The following is a 24392-nucleotide window of genomic DNA, read 5'->3' as shown; positions in this document are numbered from 1 at the left end:
CAGCAACCTCATTGTATCTTGGAAGTGTCAAGCAACCTCTTAGTATTCTTTCAACTAAAGGCTGGATCTTAAATAATTTGCCATCGTTTCTTTGATCTTGAGGCACTTCAGCGTCAATAACTACTTTTAAATTATTTCTGATTTGAAAATATCTATCACGTGTCATGGCTTGTGCAATACTGTTGACTTTTGTTGTCTTACTCCAAAACATTCTAATTTGTGGATACTTTAGACAGGACATTAGAATAGATATTCCAAAAAAAAATTTTTCACCTCCGTTAGAGTAACGTTCAAAAGTTTTCCTTTTTCTGGCAAAAATTTAATATTTGTGTAATTACAAATATTCTCAAAGTCTAAATCATCAAAATACATACCGACGTAGTTTTCAACTTTCCAATTTGACCTCTCGTGGACTGTATCGAAAATTCTAGTAAAGTCTACATGCTGAGTGACAAAACACTTATTTTGACCCATGTTTTTCGGTTCTCAAGCCTTTTTTTCTCTTTCATTAAGTGGCACGTTATCTAATTCATCTTCGGGTGGTATTTCTGTGTCTTGTTCAACATCTGTATATTGAGTCAAATATGATTGCTGATGCTGATACAATTCTTCATTTGAATTATGGCATTTTAGAATCTAAAACGGCTATATCCGAATTTTCCGACATTAAGGAAGTCTCTCTTTGTCAACTTCGCTTCTTAAATATTTTTTATGACCAAAGAGAGTTAAAACAAAAAAGTCTAATATAATATTTCATATAATTTACTGTTTTATTTGGGAATTAAAGATACAATTGTGGCTTAAGATTAATTTATTGACGTTTCATGGATATTAATATATAATATTTTATGTATGCCTAAGGACCTGACCTGAGCAAAATGATGGACATCCATATTTTAGATAAAAAACAAACTCAAAACGGTTTGTTAAGACAACTACATCACATAAATGTATTTATAATACCGTATGTTATTAAGCAACATTTAGGTTAATAATCTAATAAAATTATCTACTTACCATCGATTGTTTTTCAACAACTGCCCGCCATGTTTGTCACTTGCGATTATTAGTTTAACTAAGTTGTCAGGTTCGCTAGTATGTACACTACACTGGACCGTGGGGCGCTGGAAATTTAGTTCTTGCCAAAGAAATGTATAATACGTAAATGTCCATTTAATTGGACATCAGGTCTCAGGAGGATTTAGTAGGGACCTCAGCATATATGAGGTAGTGAAAAATAAAATAGGTGTAAGTCACTTTTTTGTACAAGTGTAGTTAAGTACATATTCATGATCTCCATGGTCCAAATTATTAGATGGAATAGTAACTGTTCATAGACTGTTACCCATTATCACTGTTACCATGATTTAACTATAACATTTTCAGTAAATCTTTAAATATCTCAAAATGGTCAGGTGACTTGCGCCACTTTTTCTTTCACTGCCTTATATGTTTGTAGGATATACTCAAACATAGTTAACTGAATAGAACAACAATTACCTTTTAAAGTGTTCATATTATAAAATTATTTGTCGAAATTCAGCATATGAACTTTTTGTGGGTGCTTTATTAAACTTTTATTTGTTGCAAATCCATCTTCACAGTCCTATTCAAGACACCAATAACTGAAATTTCCATAAAAACAGGGGGTGGAATTTGTGGACTTTGATTGTGTACTTCCCTTACATGTATTTTAAGAGTAGATTGGCTGGAAAATACCTTTTCGCAAATACTACACATTACCGCCATTATGCTATACGTATACACCAAGTGTTTCAGTTAATTTACTTTATAGGTCACACGAAATAACGATATCAACCACTCTCTCAGATATAATTGCTCTTTGAAATAATAACAACCACCTGTAACTACAGTCCACAGTGCTCTGTAATAACAACAAATCACATACTTTACATTGAATTGTGGTTGTAATTGACAGAAGACTAAACACTTCACCATTTGGCACCACTTGGGCTAATTAGCTTCTCGTGTTTGATAGTATATCCGCATCTGTGACTCAATTTTTATTTGTAAAGTCACCAAATATGATATTCTATATGTTTCAGGTCACCAAGTGCAAGATCTCATAGCTTAGGCAAGGGAAAATGGGCTAAATGTGCGTCCGCATTTTGTGAAAAATTCTGATATCTTAGACATTTTGTTTCTCTGATACCAATTTGGGTTTCAGCAAATTAAATTTTATAAGAATTAGTTAAAACTATTCAAATAGCTTTTTGGTTGCAGACTTATGATATTTGAAAATAGCTCTATATTTTATAAACAACTTTCTATAGACGGTGGAATATTATGCGCTAAACAGTATTCATGTCTGTTTTCCTTTCCAAATTGTATGTCGTGTAAGGCACTACTTAGCGATAGCACTCTAGACAAGTGCAAATATTGCTTTCATGCTGGTGTTTCTTTCTCCCATTTTGTCTTCGGTTCTGATTCTATGTAATGGGTTCTCAAAGAGAACGAAATACGTCATATCGTAGTGTGAATGATGACAGACTTTTAGAGGGAAAAAACAGGATTGATGCTTTTTAGCATATAATATGCCGCTACCTATAAAATAATTACAGAGTTTCACATGCAAGATAGTATAACTCGAAAATAAAAGAAAAAGAGTGCAAATTAGACAAAAACCGACTTAAAGAAGAAATAATGATGAGAATAGTTCTACGAAAGAGGTGGAACGGTTAACTGAACACAAAAAGTGACAGGTGAATAAGAACAAAACATATAATTATCTAAAATCATGGAAAAAGAAAAATAATCATACCTTCTTAAGTAATTTTGTTTCGTCTTATGATTTGTTTTATTAGTTTGATAATTGATGTAGAAAATATTTATAAAATTATTATGAAAATGTTTGAATGTAATTTCTTTGATAAATGAATATCAACATTGCATCCTAAAATTAACCTATTTGTTAAAGGTTATCACGTACTTCTCAAAATAAAAATTATATTGTACTAGTACAGTATTTTTTATTCGGATATTAGATTAAATATTTCAGAAAAACAATATTTTTAATTCTAGTAATTTTCAATACGCAGGAGAGCTAATTGGCGGTTATTCTGATAGGTCTTTATACAAATTATGAGTTGCCAGAGTTGTATTAAGTAATATATTAAGAAAACAAAATTTATCTATTCGTTTTTTTTCTTATAATACCATGTCATAAGATTTCTAATATTCTATCAGTGTCTAATCAGACATGTAATCTATGTCATCAGTATTAGTATCTTGTACATCATTCTATAGTAAAACTGTATCCGTTTTCAGGAGATTAGTTGTTATAAATTATTTTAAATATATAAATATATGGCATAAATTGGCGTATCACCATGACGTGGAAGCCATAGAAACAAAAGAAGAAGAAGAAACATATAAAATTCTGACAATAGGGTTAAAATGAAACATGACAAAATTACAAAATTTTGAATCTTAGTTTACGAATAATTTTTCAATTAAATGCTATGACTTATAAATGATTCACAAATAAACATAGTTGTTGATATATATTTTTTATCTAAAACATAAAAGTAAGCCATTAACGTAAAAAATAAAAAGAAACTTTTGCCAAAAAACATTTATGTGCTTTTATAAACTTAAACTACATGTGATGATGTAAGAAACTATTCCGTATTGGCGAGTTGGCCAATCTTGTAACGTATTATAAAATTCTTTGCGCTCTTCTGATAAGCACTGAAGTGTCTTCTTTAAATCGCCTATCTTCTCTTTCAAAATGGAACACTTCTATTGATAAGCTTGAGTAGTAGGTAGTTGAAAATCATACTGTTTTTTATTGTAAATGTACTCGTAAAAGCGCCACCAATAAAATTGCTAACAGTAACAGGACATTTTGTTTTTGATCAAATACAAATTCGTTGTATTCTGACATTTTAAAAGGTTCTTTCCTTTGTGCTTTTTTTTTTATTTAGCTTTACGTGTCTCGACAGCCTAGGTCACTGACACAGGTACAATTTTATTACGTTACATTACAAAAATATACAGTAACATTACTTTGTAATTTGTAATTTTAATAATACTTTGTGCTTTGTTAGCAATATATTCAATTGAATTGGTTACATTTTTGTAGAGAGTGGGCCACCATTTTTAAAAATCAAGAATGTCTGTAGTATCATTTAGCTTTACTAAAAACTGATGTAGTATTAGTTCCATGACTTCTTTGACAGCGTAATAGCGATGTGTTTGATGTAATACACGCTTAACCAGACCAAAGTAAGTCTCTATCATTCGGGAGAAATGAATGACCTCTTAAAGGCAATCCATAGAAATTTTTTTTGAATCGGCCCATATCTGTCAATGACAAGAGAAAACGTATCATCGAATGATTTTTTTTTATTTAAAACACTTATACCACATCAACCACGCAGGGTTATTAGTGGGATGACAACACAATAGTTTTAATACAATTATGTACATTAAATAGTATTATACAATTTTATATCTTTTAAATAACTTAATACATTTAAATTTTTATCTGTCAAGATGGATTTGAGGTCGTCTGGAATTCCATGCATTCTTCTTTGATTTTGGAAACATGGACAGTCAAGCAGGAAGTATTTCAATGTCAATGAAGTGGAGCAGTTATTGCAAATTGGCGGTGGATCTTTAGTGATTAAAAATTTGTGTGTGACAGCAGTATGACCAATTCTTAAACGGTTTATAATTACTTGATCTCGTCTACTTGTGGGGTTATTCAAAGAGCTGTTCACCTTTGGGCATATTGGGTTTAATTTTGTTACTGAATTTTCCCAGTAATTTTGCCAAATGTTACTGCAATGATCTTTAATCAGATGTTTCATGTCACAATAAGGATATTTTGTCATTTTTGTAGTATCTTCTAAGTTGATACGGCTTGTAGTTGCTAGTTGATCTGCTTTTTCATTTCCCCAGATTCCAGTATGCGATGGTACCCAAATGAAAGCTATGTCCTTTCCCATGGAATGAAGTGTTTCTAATTCATTTTTTATTGCTTGTATAATGGGGTTTGTTGTATAAATTTGTTTTAATTTCAATAACGCATTAAGTGAATCTGTAATGATGACGCACTTCATATTGTTACTCGTTTTGAAAAAAGTTAAGGCTTTTAATATAGCTGTGGTTTCACCTGTGAGTATACTACAATTTGTAGGTAAGTGTATGATGTAGGAGTTTTTTTCATCAGAATAGTAAGCAGCAGCATTTCCATCTTGGGTTTTAGAGGCGTCGGTAAAGATTTGTAAGTAGTTGGGGTAATTTGATATGATTTCTGCAAAAAGATGTTTAATTATCGAGAAGTTTGTATATGATTTGGGATACTTTCTTAGTGTTAGGTCAATGGTAAGTAGGCGGGTTGTCCATGGAGGAGATATTGCATTTGTATGTAGCAATAGACTAAGTTGATCAATGTTAAAATTTGTGACTTTTATTCTTTCTATTAGAGGAATACAGTTTGTTGTCTTTTTAAAAGAGAGGATGCCAGGGTAGAAAATTTGAGAGAAAAGAGGATGTTGTTTTTGAATTGAAATTTTGGCAATATAGTTTAGTGATAATTGTTGTCGCCTTATGTTTAGAGGTGGCTCTTTAGCTAGAACTTGTAAACTACTAATGGGACTAGTTCTAAATGCACCAAATGCTAATCTCAAAACTGTAGATTGAATACTGTTAAGCCTTTTTAAGGTAGTTTTGCTTGCAGAGTTATAACAAATGCAACCGTAATCTAGTTTACTCCTAATGAAGGATTTATATAAGTTTATTAATATTTTAGTATCTGCGCCCCAAACTTTACTAGACATAATTTTAAGTATATTTAAGCTAGATTGGCAGGAATGTTGTAGATTATTGATATGCAAGTTCCAATTTAAGGTTCTGGTAAAAGTTAAACCTAGAAAATTAACTACTTCTGATTGTTTTAATGCTAAATTATTTAAAGTTAGGTAAGTTGAATACCTAAAAAGAGTTAAAAAATTTTGTAAAATTTTAGTTGCCGATTTTATATTGTTTGATTTAGTATAAACGACGATGTCGTCAGCATAAAGACTGGCTTTAATTGGTGCTCTAATTTCATGAATAACACTATTAATAGCTATTAAGAATAATGTTGGACTTATGATGGAACCTTGAGGGATTCCATTATCTAATGTTCTTGTTGAGCTTTTAAGGCCATTTATTCTAATTTTTATTGATCGATTATTTAAAAAATTGTTTACAAATGCTAGTATGTTACCTTGAATCCCGTTATCGCTTAGATTTTTCAAAATGCAATGTCTCCAAGTTCTCTTAAACGCTTGGCTTATGTCAAAAAAAAATAGCAATCAGTTTTTGGTTGTTTACAAAAGCTTCATTAATGGTTATCTGACGTCGATCTACCTCTTCGAAAGCCACTTTGATAAGGGGAAATGAGATTATTATTTTCCAGGTGCCATACTAGACGAAGGTTTAAAATTTATTCCAAGATTTTACACATACTACAGGTAAGCGAGATGGGGCGGTAAGTAGTGGGCTTATCTTTAGGTTTGTTGGGCTTGATGATGGGAATTATTACAGCCTGAAACCAAAGATCAGGAAATTTATGTTTTAGAAAACAAGTATTAAATAAATCTTGTAAAACTAGTTTAGCTGTAAAAGTTTTTTATAAATATTGGTGGTATGTCATCTGGTCCAGCCGAGGCGTTTTTTAAATCAGAAATAGCAAATTCTAATTCTTGAAGGAGAAAAATAGAATGAATATTCTACTTTTATGTCAGGGTACCTAGTTTTAAAAACATCGTACATAATTTTTATGTTCAGGGTTGAACAAAGATATTAGACTTCTTGCGTAGAATAATGACTTTTTTTAAGGGAAATTATTGAATGTGGTTCATTATTTAAAAAACAGTGTTGGATGGAATGGTTTTCTTGTTATTATTATTATATATTATTTCTCTTATCTTCAGAAGTTTTTTTCCAAAAGTAGTAAATTTTGCAAGCGATTAATTTTGATTGATGTTACGTCATGGAAGCTTTTAAACGCTTTTTTGCAGATCATTATTTTACGTTCTCCTTAATGAACGTTATAAACAAATGAACTGGTTCTCTCTTTAAATGATATTTTCCTCTTGTTCTCTAATTTTCTTGGTCTTTGATTTTTTATAGATATGGCATCGATTAGACTCTGTAGGTAAATGTCTATTTTGTTTTTGGTCTCGAAGAAATATATTTTCTTGAAAATGTCCTGGTGCTGTTCTTCCGTAATTTTTTCCCAGAATTTCATTTTGCAGCTGAAATATATCCTAATGTAACATAACTTACCTACGTATATTAGTTACAACTATTTACCTTCACGGTTTTCCATTTTTTTTTGCCCGTACATTGCCTTTGTAATTAACATACTCTGCTCTAGAAAGTATTGCATTTTTAATTCTATTGACTTTATACTCGTCAGCGTGTAGTACATCTTTTTTTTTCTTGCGTTTAACACTTTCAATATCACTCAATTTTGTTACTAAAATACGAAAGTAAAGTAAAAATAGTGCTTCAACAACGACAGAGGACAAACAAACAAAAGTTAGGTTAGAGGACAAACAAACAAAAGTTAGGTAAGAGGTTGTCTGTCAAATTGGTAGATGAACGTTTATTTTTAAAACATATTAAGTCGGCGACTTAATATCTTTTATAAATAAACAGAATGAAATACGGTCTGTTAATGAGGGACCTGTAATAGTACTTAATGTTTCATCAGCAAATGATGCGCCTATGTGTAAACATTGGTTTGCTGTCAAAATGTCAATTTCTGGAAATTCGTGACTGGGTATTTCATAAATAACTGATTCACATATATAATACTCTTTAGTAAATGTGAAAAAAAGTGGGACGCTATACAATACATTTTTTTTGCAGGTAGTTCTTAAATAAAATTAATATATTCTTTTATCTATTCTTCTTTTTCTAGTTCCATCACCGTTATCAATCGTGGGTTACCATATTTGCTATCATGACTTTATTGACAGGAGCTCTAAATATTAATGTAGTCGATTTTCCGTACTACTGTCTAGGAGTTTTTAGCTAAGTTGTTCTTCTTCTACCAGAACCACGTTTACCTTGGACCTTTCCCTGAACGATCAGATGTAAAATTTCATATTTTTCAGGATATGTTATAACGTGACCGAAATATTCCAGCTTGCGTCTTTTTATTATATTCGCTATTTGTGTTGTTTGGTTCAGGCGTTTAAGGACCTCTCCATTTTTAACTCTGTCGACCCATCTTATTCGTAGTAGTCGTCTATATAACCACATCTCAAAGATTTCCTAGCATTTAAGCATGGCCTCACTTTGGGTCCACGCTTCCACTTCATACAGTAGCAATGGAAAAATATAGCAATATGTCATTCGAACGCAAAGATCAATACTAAGATCATCGTGGCTGCAAAGTAAGTTCTTCATTTTTACATAAGACGGTCGGGCTTGTTCTATGCGGCAATGAAATGCCGAGGTACGCGAGTTTCTCTAGTCTGTCCAGTACGGCATCTCCGACTTTTATACCGTCATCCTGCATATAGTTTTGTATAATAACTAACATATATTTAGTTTTCTTAACGTTTTTTTCTTTAAAGTTTTATTCTATACTGATCACAGGTTTGTTTTGTTTTGTTCTTTAGATTTTTAAGGTCTTTTCCGCAAATTATCAACCACTAAGATATCGTCAGCATATCACGGTTACACCATTTACAATATTAACTTTTGTTGTCTCCATTACGGCTTCCTTAAATATTTCTTCTGAGTAAAAGTTAAAGAATAAAGGCGATAGTATTCTATACAGTTCGTCATCTATCATCCGACAGTTCTTGTTCAACTTTTATTTTTACCACTTGACGCCAGTATAGATTTGTAATTATTTGTAAATATTTATTGTCCAGTCCAGCTGTTTTCAATATTTCTAGCATTTTGTTACTACATTTTGTTCTACATTTTGATTTATATCAATGCATCTCTGGATCAGAACTTGGATACTGAACAAGGCTTCTCTCGTACCCTAGCCACTACTTAATCCAAATTGAGTATTGCTAATTCGCTGCTCTAATATCGTGTATATTCCCAGTGTCATAAATTTTGTTATAGAGATTACACAGTGCTTTAATTTTATTTTCTCAAAGGGAAAACTCAACTTTAGTATTTCAGTATTTACTTCATCGGTTTTCAAGTGCATTTCCGTTTTTTGCCGTTTGTATTGCCCATATAACCTCACTTTCTAATATAAATGTACCTGTTATAGCAATCGTTGTATAGTGTTTTACTGTTTCAATTTCAAATAACTCAGTTCATGTGTAATTTTGACTGTTCATTTATATCTAATAATTTGTGTCCGTTTTTGACTTTTGGGATAGTTGTCTCCGTTTGATTCTAGCGATCTCTTTTAATTTCTTGTGCAGATGAAATGTTTCTTTTCTATATATTGAAAATTAATACATATTTTGTGAAATTTTGACCATTTCAGATAATTCCACATTTAAACTACTCCTAAAATTTTGAATCTGAAATTATAATTCAAATCCGAATGTATTAAATGGAATAGTTAGCTGGTATCTGCGAAATCCACTAAATTCTATTGACACCTACCGCCAACTATGCGAAAAGAAGTTTTTTTTCTTCATTTGCCTTCTTCCTTCAACGTGGATAGTGAACTGTTGATTACGTTCTCAGCTAACGCGGACGAAAAATGATGCTTATCAATAATTTCAAATTTAAATTGCGAAAGACTCTCAAAAAAGAAATTTTCTTTTATGATTTGTGCGACGAAAGGATGCAGGGCTAAGTGTCATAAAACTGGTGATTTTAATAACGTTTTAATGTTGTTTTGCGCGTGTTCACGGAACGCTATGGTCAAACGGGAAAAAATCAACTTAAGTTCTTTAAGTTAACTCCACAAGATATAACATGCAGGCAAGGTACAATACCACTTTGTTATTTTAATTAGAGTACCCTTTCTGATATTATATTTTAAGAGTTTTGATTACATTTTTAAATACACATTGTCACTAATACATATGTCTTAGTTATATCGTTTCAGATTTACTTGTTTCATATTACCAAAAAAAGTTTGTAGGTCACTCTAAAATATGGAAGATTTTAAAAAGTATGCCACATATTAAGTTAAATTTTCAGCTATGGATAGGGCACAAAATATATCTGTTGTATTTTAACAACATGCTGTTACACTTCAATTTTTAATTTTAAATGTATTACATGCGTATTACATGCGTATTACCCTAAAACAGAATGTACTAATGACGTCACCACTTTCTTGTAAATGACGTGATCATTTTTTAATGAAGCAACATATTTTTCTCTTTATTTTTACGTTTCACAACAATAGTCAATTATAAAAATGTATATTACGTATAGCGTAAAATAATTGGTTTGTGAATTAAAGACACATCTTATATCAGAAAGTTTTGGTAAAAATGTGTGGGTATGGTAACAAGGGCCAAACCTAACAAGAAGTTTGTTATTTACGGAATAATAAGTATCCAGATTGTCCTATTTGTCAATCCACTGTATTTAAAATAAAAAAATAGAGAATTTAAGAAAGTAAATCTACAGTTTTAAAATATTTACTTTTAAAATAAAATAGAGAATAATTTTAATCGAAGAATTGCATTTAGCGAAGTGATAACGAAGCGATGTAATAACGACTCACAATTTGTAGGTCACGTAGTATATTATCTTTCACAGTGCCATTTGATATCTCGTATCTATCTATACCTTCATTAATGACGAAGATGCTTTGTAGGGCCCTGTTGGTAGTGGTCTTGTTTGTTTTTTCTAACCTTATATATTCTTCATATCTCCTACTTTCATTTGCTATGTGAGAATTATATCAGTTGTTTATTTTGAACTCAGCCAGAGGTCTTCTTTAAACCAATAAATCAAACTTTGTCTTATAGTAAATCTATTTTTATCCATAGTACTGTATGATATCTGGTATGTAACTATAGGTTCAATAACAACGAAGATGCAGTGCAGTGCCCTTTTGGTAGTCGTGTTCATTTGTTGAACCAAGATATAATGCAATGTCCTTTTGGTAATACCATCATGTTTGCTTTTTCCGTGGTTATACTAGTTATCTTTTCTCCTTTCCAATGAGACCTCACACGTTACGATCCGTCAAGCCGTTCCGAGCTGTGTGACTTTGCGACCAATTTGCGTATCGGTAACGGTCGCAAAAACTTGTAGCGTAGTCAATGCTTCTTCTCTTTCCAAAAAGTTTACGGTAAAGAAGTTTACTCTTCAATAATAAGTAAAATAATCAATATTCTCTAATATGTCGCCTAGGTTCGATTGTAAATATTTTTATTTCTATAAAACGAAATCTAAATGTTACTGCAACTTGAAATTTATAGAAATATTCTATTAGTTGTACTAAAATAACTCACCTTCCACGACCTTTTATTTACGCCACTAAAAATTCTCTAACGTTCTCGATGATATCGATTTAATTTGACTCATTACTTTACAAGCTGAGTAAGGTTAAAGAGAAACCTGCGGCATTGCCAGGAGTATGTCGTAACAAAAGAAGCCAGACCTGCTTCTTAAATAAATACTTAGTTTTGTTAAGGCAGATACTCTCTCGTAATCTCTATTTAGTTATAATTTGAAGCAGTTGGTTGATGCATCACTGTGACAAAATGGCAAAAATAGTGGCAATAATATTGTTTCAATGTGTTTTGCAAATTTTTAACGTTTACAGTAGTGCATCCCCTACCAGTTTATGTTATTATTACAATCATTACACAATGGATGTCAAAAATATAAGTGTAGCTGTATTCGACGAAGATTTATCAAATGATTTCTGTAAAATCCGACATACAAAGAATATTTTTCAAGGATATGCAACGATCTGGACACCTAAAATAGCAGCAGGTGGCAGAGATGAACCAATTGTATATATAAATAATGTTGAAAATGGAAAACTACAGTGTTATAACATTATCCTGGAAAAACGTTTCTTCATTGATTGTCTTCAAGATATGCATTGGATTATTGGGAAAAATATGAAATTGATTATTCACGAGGATACTATATTTTCACAAGGTAAGTAGCTAACATAGTAACCATAAATTTAAGAGTATCCTAGGCTATATTCATTTTTATTTTTAAAATCAGTCCCTTTTTTGTTTATATTATCTAATATTTTTGTGTAAGATTGTTAGCAATCAGTACAGTTATCAGTATTTTTAATGCATTTGTTCGAAATAATCCTATGGGCTACATCTAAAGCATGTCTATAAATTGTTTTATAAGAAATACGTTTTCTTCCTTGACTTCTGCTCTGTGCTCTTCCTTGCATAATTTGTAGCACTTGTTTAAAGTTTGTTGTAGATACTGTAATTTGTTAATTTTAAAAGTGTTTACATTTTTATTGACTTTTTTCTTCTTCTTCTTCAAGTTCCAACTTCGATCGAGAGTTGAATGCCATCATGGCTATATGGACCTTGTTCACTGCCGCTCTAAATAGTTCTGCACTACTAAATTCAAACTATTCCCTCAAATACGTAAGCCAGGATATTTTTCGTCTTCCCACAATTTGCTTTCTTTGAGTTCTGCCTCGCATAATAAGTTATAATAATGAGTATTTTTGCCCTCTCATATGTGTTAAGTATTCACCTTTTCGTTTTTTGATAGTTAATATTATTTTCGTTTCATTTCCCATCCTTCTAATTACATCCCTGTTTGACACTCTTTGAATCCATAATATTCGTAGGATTTTTCTGCAACACCAAAACGAAAAGGCGGATAACTTATTTACATGCACTCGGTTTAGTATCCACATATAAAAAAAAATTAAGAACACGTAACACCGAAGAATTCTTTGGGGTACCTCTAACCTTACGTTCTGACAAAAAGGAAATTGTTTAAGTTTAACGAATGATGCACGTGCTATTTCAATACGTGTCTTAATTTCTTTGGTTTGGTCTACATTTGATGTTATCCATGTTTCCAAGTATTTGTAGTTATTCACACTCTTAACTACAGCATTATTCTGTATTTATTTACATATTTACAAGTAACTTTGCCCTTTGCATATAATGCAAGTAAATATAAAGTATGATATGGTGCATTTCCGACCTGACATCATGTTTTTTTACCAAACCGTGCACATGTATATATATATATATACATATATATATATATATATATATATATATATATATATATATATATATATATATATACATATATATATGGTGTAGCCTCCCTTATTTCAAAGTTATTCTATGTTCTTATTATTATTCGACGATGTCTTAGTTATTCGTTGTTTTTATATATATAATATATATATATATATATATATGTATATATATATATTTATATTTATATATATTGATGCACGCTATACACATTGTATGTACTATAACTATACGTTTGATTTGATGTGTTATATGCTAGTATTGGACTAATTGTTTATTTTGTACTCAGCCTTCTCTAAGTCAATAAATCAAAATTTGTCTTATGGTAAATTTATTTTTATTCAGAGTGCCCTATGATATCTCCTATATCGCTATATATTCATTAATAATGAAGATACTGTGTAGTGCCCTTTTAGTGGTTGCCGTTTTTGTTTTTTTTGCCATGTTAAGATTCGATTAGTTGTTTATTTTGTATACAGCCAGAGGTCTTCGTTAAGCCAATAAATCAAAATTTGTTTTGTGGTAAATCTATTTTTATCTATAGTGCCCTATGATATCTCGTTCTAAATCTCGTAAATTCTACCTTAAAATAATTAATAAAATTATATATATATATATATATATATATATATATATATATATATATATATATATATATATATATATATATATATACATCGGTTTAGAACGTCTTTTGACGTTGTCCGATACCTAAACACCATCTCTTCCTATCTTCGCAGTCGTTTGTTGTTAAATTTCTTTCGCTCATGGACTTGTTTACGCCGTGTTGCCATTCTAATCTGGGTCTTCCTCTTTTCCGTCGACCTATCGGTTGCCATTCTATTACTTTTTTGGGGAGTCTTGATGCTGGCATCCGTTGAACATGCCCATACCACCTTAATTGTTTCTTCTCTATATCTTGAGTTATATTTCCTTCTATTCCCATACGTTGTTTTATTACATCATTTCTGATTCGGTCTCGTCTGGAAATACCTAAAGATCTTCTCATTGCATCCATCTCTACTGCTTCTATTCGCTTTTTGTTCTTTTCACTAATTCTCCATGTTTCAGCGCCATAAAGAAGAGTAGTTTTAATCATGGTCTCATATATATTAAATTTCCTTTCTTTCGTTATCTCTTTACTCCACAGTATACCATTGAGACATCCTAAGACTTTCTTTGCTTGAGTGATTCGTTTTTCTATTTCCCGTGTATCAGTTCCTGTATTGTCAAAGGCAACACCCAAGTAGTCATAGCTCTGACAGCAGGAAATATGTTGTCCGTTTTCGAGGTCTATGTTATCTGACTCGTTTCCAATACAAAGATATTTGGTTTTTGTTGTATTGACATTCATTCCCCAGTCGTTATATTCTTCTATCAGTTTTCTTAGCATGTACTGCATGTCTTTCCTGTCGGTCGCTAGCACTACCTGGTCATCAGCAAACTGGAGTGTATATATACATTCATTGCTAAGCTCTATACCCATCCTATGTACCTTTCTTTTCCATCTTTCCAATGCTGCTGCAACATATATCTTGAATAAGGTTGGTGAGATACAGCATCCCTGTCGCAAGCCTTTTGTAACCAGGAATTCTTCCGTTAGATATTTTCCTGTTTTTATCTGTGCCTTTGAGTCTCTATATAGTTCTTGTACAGCATTTATCAATGTGTGGTTGATGTTAGACCTTTTCAACGTTGTCCACAGTTTTGTTAAGGGGATGTTGTCATATGCTTTTTGCAGGTCTACAAAAGTAATATGAGTTTCTATATTCTTAGCCGATCTTTTTTCTATTATTTGTTTAAGACAAAATACGTTATCGGTGCACGATCTTCCTACACGGAACATGCTTTGTTCTTCCTCTTCAGTGTGCTTATATTCTTTCTCGATCATATTTCTCAAAATTCGTCCATACAGTCTGCTCAGGGTGCTGGTTACCGATATGCCTCTATAATTATTACAATTCCTTTTGTCCCCCTTTTTGTGTATTGAGGACATGTATGCCGTTCTCCATTGTTCTGGTACTGGGTGTCCATTTAGACACTGATTGATCACATAAGTTAATATTTCAAATAGTTTATGAGTTCCATTCTTAAGCATTTCAGCATAGATTCCCTCAGGTCCAGCGGATTTACCATTCTTTAGGGTCATTACAGCCTTCCTTACTGTTTCGATGTCTACCCTCGCTTCCTCTCCTTGTATATGTACTGACTGTGTTGGGGAGTTCGCTAGGTATTCTTGTCTTGTCTCTGTCAGCAAGCTTTCATAGTGATCTTTCCATTGTCTTGGTTTTATGGCGTGTATGTGTGCTTTGTCTTTTATTGATTTCTTGACATTTCTGATCCCATGTTTTATTCTTTTCTTGTTTTATCATTTTTCGTAGTTGTCTATCGGCTTCTTTGTAAGCTTGATGGTCTTCAGTATTTTTTGTATTTAGCCATTTTAGATGCTGTTCTTTTTTCTGTTTTACCATATATTCGATTTCTTCGTTCCACCATATTTTGTTACTAATTTTGTTTTGCTGTGTCCCGAGTGTCTCCTTAGAGGCCTGGTGTAAACTAGCAATAATATTCTCGTAAATATCTGAAAATGTTTGTCTCTCTATTTCTCGTAGTTTTTCATCCAGTCGTCGTTGATATAGCTGTTTAGTACTATCATTTATAAAACTATTGAAGTTGTACTTCGGAGTATCTACTGTCTGCAAGTCTTGCTTGTCTTCTAGGTTTTGGTCTCCGTGTATTATCTTAAGTGGGAACAAAATTTTCGCTCTTACTAAGTAGTGATCGGATCCACATGTTATTCCTCGGCGAACTCTTACATCATTCCACTGCAATACAGATTTTTGTTTACTAATAATATAATCGATGACTGATTTTAGATTGCGTGTTTGTTGAATCCAGGTATATCTATGTATGTCCTTATGTTTGTAGAATCCATTGCTAATTTTTAACTCATAGCTCTCATTATTAAAATTAATTATTAAATATATTAATATGTAATTAATACAGTATTATTAATTAAACGTATGAACAAAAGATGGTTGAAATATGTTAGTTCATATTTCTTTCCTAGGCTGCGCCGTTAGTTTACTGTAAAAACTGTGTGATCTGTAATCATATCCTTTTGTATAGATAGATTGTTCTGTGATATCTATATACTATGGGATCAATAACAGAATTGCATTTTACTGTCATTATGCATGTGGTTGTCTATTTAAAGAACTAAATACATACCATGATTTTTTTTGACATGTATTTAGAAATTATAAGAGTTAATATTCCTGTTACTGTTCTGAGTTTGTTTCTGCCCATATTGGGCAGCACCTTTGTTCATTTTGTACGTGGTCCACCAATGAAGACTTTCTTACGTGTTTGTTTTAGGATTCTCTTCGAATATTGTTCATGACTTTTTTGGATCCACTTCTTTACAGCCCTACGCACTGAAGCTTTTGGTACTGCCAGTACTTTTTTAATCCACTTTAAGCAAGTTGTTCTGCTTTTTCGTTACCTTTGATGCCCGGATACCCTGGTACCCAGACAAGCTCAACCTTGTTTCTGTCAAGTTCATTCAGTTCCATATAAGCCTAGACGTCACTTTCTGACACGCCATCCAGTGGCTTCATTGCCGCTTGAATGTCAGACAATAGATGTATCTGATCTTTTGTAAGTGCTTTGTTATTATTTACCATTGCAGTATCGCATAAGTCTCTGCTTGAAAAACGGTGCCGTTGCTCCCCAAGGCAAAGCTTCCGCTAATTCTTGGAATGTTGGAGTATATTTCTGTTGTTTGTGGTACTCATTGTTTCTCCATACAATCCTGTCTGGAATAGACACCCTGTATAAATTCTTAAAATTGTATCTTTTGTCATGTGATCTGGTTTCATATTAAAGATACCTATACAGTCCTTGTGATACTCATTTCCCCTGACCCTTAATTTCGAAGTTTAAGTGGTTGTTTTGTTCTGTAGGCTCCCACTCTTGCCTCTCCTTGTATTATTAATGAAAGGGAGGCAGGTCTAGTAGACCCTCCATAGCTGCTGTTGGAGTAGTACTCATGGCTGCAGTTATCGCCATACATGCAAGTCTTTGCAACTTGCTTAGTAGTTTGGCTTGTGCTACTGTTAGTAGTGTCTTAGTCCACCACGACAACAGCGTCGCTACATAGGTAATTGATGGTTTGATAATCAAAGTGTACTCCAGTACGCCATGTCTGATTTTAATCCCTATTTCTCCCCAAACAGGCGTCTTGACACAGGTGCAAGAGTTGCCACCGCACTGCTTGTTATTTTTTCTAATTGCTGGTTCCAGGTAAATTTCGAGTCTAGTATAACCTCGAGATACTTTATCTCTTCATTTAGTTGAATTTCTTGTCCCTGTAGCTTTAATGTTTCATTTTTATTTCAAATATGCCTTTGTTGATGAAGATTTAAAATGTAGAAAATATTATTAAATTATTTTAAAATCTAATTTATATCAAAAGTCAATAGTACAATTTCAGTACAAGGATTTCAGTAAATTTCAAGGATTTCTTGTATGTACAAATATTCTTAGACATATTTTAACTTACAAATTAAACACCAAAAAATAAATTTATAAAATTATTCTCGATCAGCAATAGGTACTGTATTGAATATTTACAATAGGTTTTCCCGTTTTCTCTATTAATGGATTATAAGTATTAATGGCCTTTTAATTATTGTACTTTCTGAAATTGTATTTTAGTCGAAAAGGATTTAACTACTTTAATAAATTATAAGCAGCAAATCAAAATCTTTATAATCCGGATTTTGATTGTAGGTCGTCCTTTATACCAACCATTGATTTTTCTAACGCTTTCTGTGCTATTTCTTTTAAATGCATGTTGAACATAGAACGGGATACTCCACAAACATACTCACACCCCCTCCAATCTCTCAATAGATGTGTTTTTAGAAACTCTCAAATCATGTTTTTTATCTCATTAATTATTTTCCCAGAAATAAATTTTATTTATTATATAATAGTAATTTATTATTTTTTTAGGTTATATTGGAAACTTATCCAAATACCTCCACTCAGATTGTGATAAGCAGATAAAATTTGAAAATGCCATACTTTTTTGTCATAATCTCGACAAATCAGGAAAATAAAGTACACCATCAATTGAATAAAAAGTACCAAAGATTAAATTACCACAATGTTAAGAAGAAGACTATATCTACTGTATTATGTGTATTAAGAAAATAATAAATAATTTATATATTTTTTTAATTAATTAACGATAAAAAATTTAAAATTTTTTATTCTTCCATTGTCTTGTAGCTTTTCCACATTTATATGCATCCAATTTGATCAATGACACAATTAACGAATGAAGACAGATTTTGTGAAAGCACAAAGTAGTTTTTTAGTTCTATCAATCTATGTAGGTCTGTACGCCTGTCTGGTAGGTGTAGAGTGTGATACGTGAAATATGTGAAAAATTTATCCAGTAATAATACTCCTACACATTAACACTAGTGATTTTTTAAATATGTATCTTATCACTGATTTAGTACATTGGTTGACCAGTATCTCTTTAATCTTCTTCTGACTTCTGGTTCAATGTATAATTTTCTTGTTATCTGGTTGGGGTGGGCTAGTAAATAAATAAAATTTCTTTTTAATCTGCAAATAAATTCTGCAACGACTAGTCTACCAGAGGGGCCACGCAAAGTTTTCTTACTGCTGGACCACCACGCGTTGTGGTACAGCAGTAAGATCATTCATGATGTCTTGAATTAGATTCTTTAATTAGATTCCGTCCAAATAACCAAAGTATTATCAACATATCTAGCCTAAAATTTAATGTAGTTTGAATATTCATTACTGTTTAAGATCAAGTAAGTTTCCACACTTTAGTCAGCTTATATAGAAGGTAGGTATAAATTCATTGACAAACTTTCAGAATGAATATATTTTAAATCAAAATTAACAAAAGAATTGCTTCAGAAAAACCTGTAAAAATTCAAAAAATGTTATAAATAATAAGATCAGAAGTGCCATTGGGATTTCATAATTCTAAACTTATAATATCAACCACTTCATTGGAACATTGGTAAATAATTTAAAAAGAAAAGAAAGTTCCTGTAGTTGGCTGTATACTATAAATCACAAAAAATTTATTTAAAAATCCTTTATAAAAGGTATATAATTAAAAAGACCCTTTTGGACTACATAACGACAAAATGTTTTCGGACTTAAAGTTTATCATCAGTGCATTTACTAGAAATAAGTAGTGCCACTTTAGTGAATGCAAATGTAAAAATTAAATTTTGACTGAGATTAAAATGGTACAAAATTTGTTGTTTATTATATTTGTTTAACAAAACAGATACAAGACTCCAAATTTTCGGGGGTTGCTGACCCTAAGACGATGCCTTTGTATAGTTTCTAGATTGTAACCGATTAAAGTGACATTTTTAGGATGTATGTAGGAACAAAGCAGTAAATTTAACTTGTATTATGTCTTAATTCAACACTGGCCAACAATGTGTTAAATATATATGTTAGGATTTTATTTCTTGTTCCTTGTAGTAGCAGCAAATGTTGGAGTTAAAGTGTAATGTATCCTGAAAATTATTTTCAGAGAGAAGCATGACTTTTCTTGACGCGCCCGACTCACTTCGTTCGGCGCGTAATAGAGGGCAAGTCAAGAAAAGTCGCTTTTTTGCCGAATAAAGTATACTATTTTTTCTTCAAACGTAGCAATTTTCAACCATAAATAGTACAATTCATACGCTATTTTTACTCGAAATTAACTGTGACAACTATCAAAGTCGTCTAGATGTTAGAAATTAAAATAATTAAGTCGTCGGTGGGATTTGCGTCTCCCTGGTTACAGTTGTTTGACAGTTGTTTGCAATTATTAAAGACAGCTTATTGTTGTTCGCAAGCCGCCAACATCGGGAATGATTGCTGAAAGTTGTTCTCGACCATCAGTATCATCAACAATTACCAATGCGTATCAAGAGTCGGGAACATTTTTGCACGGTTTCAATTTTGAAAATGCTTGATTAACTAATTGTACTTTTAATATTACTATAAATAAAAATTATGTTGAATTGTTGTTAATGACATTTGTATTGTTGCATTGTAACATGTTTCATATTGTTGCCATGACAACATTTTTCAGTCCGCCGTAAAGAAATGGGAAAAAAAACTGCTGCCGGCGGAGACATCAAACTTTGACAGGACCAAGTTAGATAAGTAATGTCATCATTATTTGATGTTTGAAGAAAAAATAATATATTGATAAGGCCAATACGTTTTAAATTAACATTTGGTACCTAAAAGTTAAACGGAAGTTATGTGTATGATGCTGAGATGTTAACTAATATAGATAGAGGGGTGAACTGTCTAGTTTGTGGATGAAGTAGAATATAGAGACCTATTAAAGAATAAGAAAGGAAGAGTTATATTGTAATGTGGGGTTAATATGTAATGTAACTTGAAACAGTATGTTGGAAAATTGTAAAGCAATTACAATAATCAATACAGATAATCTGTAAAACAATGTTGTTTTACAGATTATCTGTAAAAAACTTTAAGATCACACTAAATTTTTAACAAAAAATATAATAAACAACAAATTTTGTAGCATTTCAAGTGTTTTTACCCAAATATTTAGTAGCTTGATTCATGTACACCTGGTGAGCATTAAACCATATTGCTTTTTTAACCTTATGCAAAATTAAATCTTTACGCTTGCATTTACTAAAATGGTAATACTTATTCCAGGTAAATGCACTAATCATGGACTTTTTAGTCAGAAAACGTTGTGTCGTAATGTAGGCCGAAAGGGTATTTTTAATTATATACCTTTTAGTTTTTTTTTAAGTATTTTTAAATAAAACATTGCTAATTAAGTTTGCTATATCCAAGCAAATCATAATATATCTTCTTTTAACAATTGTATTTGTTGTAACAGATTTTTCATCAGATTAACATTACAATCTATTATATATTTTATTTCTTATTATAAACCATTTTAAGTAATATATTTATTAACGAAACGACTGGTTTAATTGGTTCATCTATAAATAATTGTTTTGATTGGTATCACCCTACTTTTTGTCTTATTTTCAAGCAAGAACTTAGATTTTCTAATGGTATTCTTTAAAACATTAATAAATTTGTTGATATTTACGGTCTTTATCAATAAACCATTATTTTATATAAATGATAACACTTTATCCTTTTAATCTACGTTTTTAAGGATTGCTACTGCACTACCCTTATCCACTCTAGTCACAATTAGATTGTTCTTAATTTTGTTATTATTACTCTTTAATAAACTGTTGTGTTTAAGAGATTATGGATAAACTCTTTCTCTAGTTTAGATTTTTTTAATTCATTTATCTCCAAAGATTGATTACTTTTACTCTCAACACCAACTAGTTCCAAGGACTTAATTCTTATTTCTTATTAAACCACCGATTTGGAAACAATATTAAAGTTGTAAAAACTTACCCCGGCGCTGACATAAACTCACAATTTACTCTACTCCAAAATACCAATTAAATCAAATCAAAACACATATCACAGCAGATAAATAGTAAAATACACAGAATATCAAATATACCAAACGAAACCAGAACCATTAACGAATGCTGGTACGATATTCAAAACTCGATCGAACGTACAAGAGTCTTTGAAAACACCTACCATGTTGGCAAAAAATGAGTGGATGACACAAGAAATTTTAGACCTGATGGAAGTTCGACGACAACACAAAAATAGAAATATTATCGAATACCGTGAAATCAATAAACGCATAAAAAGAAAAATTAAGCAAGCCAAAGGATCCTGGCTTTAGAATTTATGCCAAGAAATAGAAGACCTCCAAAAAAAGCATGACAGTTTCAACCTTCACAAGAAACTTAAATATACTACCGGAATTAGAAAACAGAAAAGTGCTCACATAATTAAAAGCGTGGAAGGAAAAATTTGTGATCACGAACAACAGTGCAAAGAATGGGAGAGATACATCACTGACCTTTTTGACGATGATTCCAGAGAAAATGCTCCAAATACTGCCTGTGACAATCAGTTAGACAGAGGTCCCAGTATACTGAATTCGGAAGTCAAAAAGGCAATACAGCAAGCCAAAAACAATAAAGCACCTGGACCAGATCAAATCCCTGCTGAGCTACTTAAACTTTTAGATGAGGAAAGCATTGCCTGCTTAACCACTTTCTTCAACAAAATTTACAACGATGGAAAAATACCAGATGATTGGTTAGAGCCACTGTTTATAACATTACCAAAGAAAAGCAGGCCAACCAAATGCAGCGATTTTAGACTAATCAGTTTGATGAGTCACACACTGAAGATACTCTTACGAATTATACAAAACCGAGTATTTCTTCTATGCGAAAGTAGGATGGGTAATAAGTAATTTGGATTTAGAAACGGTCTAGGAACTAGATAGGCACTATTCTGTATGCGCGTTCTATTACAAAAAAGTTGTGAATTCCGAAAGAATGTTTATGTTTGTTTAATCGACTTCGAGAAGGCGTTTGACAGAGTACAACACGATACACTTTTCGATTGCCTACGGGCAGCAGGACTTGACTACTATGATATAAGACTGCTGAAATACGTATATTACAATCAAGTAGCCTCTATCCAAATTGAAGACAGTCCGACTGAAAAAATATCCATCAAACGTGGAGTACGGCAGGGTTGTGTTTTGTCACCCACTCTTTTTAATCTGTACTCTGAAAAAATCTTTAGGGAGGCTTTGGATGACAGACAAGAGGGAGTAAAACTAGGTGGAGAAGTAATCAACAATATTAGATACGCTGAAGATACAGCCATTCTTGCAGAAAATGTACAAGATCCCCAAACATTATTAAATCTAGTCAGTGAAGCAAGCTATAGAAGAGGCCTAAAAATCAACATTTCAAAGACAAAGTGGATGGCAGTTGGAAAGATCAATATAGATCAAGGTCTGATTTCTCTTAATGGAGAGGAGATCGAAAGGGTAAATCATTTCAAATACCTTGGCAGCTGGTTAAATGTAAATTGTGACTCTGATGAAGAGATAATAACCAGGATCGAAATATCACGTAAGACTTTTATGGGCTGGAAACCAGTTTTATGCAACAGAAACCTGTCGATGAATATTCGTAAGAAAGTTCTGAAATGTTATGTGTGGTCCATCCTATTGTATGGTTGTGAGACATGGACGTTAAAAACCACAATGCTAAAGCCAGAAAAACGATCAAACTGCAATAATAAATCAATGTATAATTCCTCATAATTGTAATGTCAGGAAAAATCAATGCAATAGAGGAGCTAAGAGTATTGAACATGGCCGTCATCATCAGTTGACCGATGAAAGCACATCGGAGAATTTTCCAAGCTTAAGTCAAATTAAGGTTAGAAAATCAAAAAAAGCAGAAAAAAAAAGTGCTTTAAATTGCTCTTAAATTAAATATTTAGAATTCTTCAATAGGACCAACTTTTTCCGCATACCTACTGAAAACTTTTGTTAATAAAGTTTAAATCCCTAATGCCTATCCACAGAATTCCTTTATGTATTAATCTTCTAATATTTCTGAAACGGATAAAACACTTGTACACAATAAAAGAAACCGAAACGTCAAAATTTCTTTTGTTATGGGAATCCTTAAATCTTTTCTTAATTAGAAATTTTATTTTAAAAAGCTACATTATTGCAACAAACAGAAGCCGGAGAGAAGAATGAACAGTGGGAAGTCTGTTGACAAGCTACTGTATAGAAAGTATTTGACCACCCACAATGTGGAGGTTTGACGTTGCTACAATGGGATAGAGCAGAGTTGTATCAACTAGTTTTCATTCGTAGTTTATTACATTAAGTACATGTAATTTGGAAGTTTTATTGAAAATAAATTAACTATGCAATTATTTCCTAATTAAATTTTTAAATCAGGAAAGTTCCAAATTCAATATTCCATAAATATTAAAGAAGGCATATTAGAACTTACGGTTTTGTTCAATGTGAAATATGTATTATGATTTACCAATTCTGTTTCAAATGAGAATAAAATATTGTAATTTATTTATCGCAAAGAAAAAATCATATCTATAGAAAGAAATGATTTTTAAAGTTTTATTTAAAAATCATTTATAAAAGATATATAATTAAAAATATCCTTCTGGGCTACATTACAGAACATTTTCAGACTAAGAAGTCCATCATCAGCGTAA

At 31.7% G+C, this 24392-nt stretch overlaps 1 long non-coding RNA gene across 1 annotated transcript; it reads left to right on the top strand.

Moving 5' to 3' along the window:
• The first annotated feature begins 11271 nt into the window (after positions 1-11271).
• On the top strand, positions 11272-18429 carry LOC140439856 (uncharacterized). Its single transcript, XR_011950736.1, has 2 exons — positions 11272-12081; positions 18198-18429. It is a non-coding gene; the product is annotated as an uncharacterized lncRNA (long non-coding RNA).
• Positions 18430-24392: the final 5963 nt, after the last annotated feature.

The sequence above is a fragment of the Diabrotica undecimpunctata genome, chromosome 4 (genome assembly GCF_040954645.1).
Source record: "Diabrotica undecimpunctata isolate CICGRU chromosome 4, icDiaUnde3, whole genome shotgun sequence".
Lineage (NCBI taxonomy): Eukaryota > Metazoa > Arthropoda > Insecta > Coleoptera > Chrysomelidae > Diabrotica > Diabrotica undecimpunctata.
The sequence above is the reverse complement of the archived record's forward strand: the minus strand, read 5'-3'. Positions and strand labels throughout refer to the sequence as shown.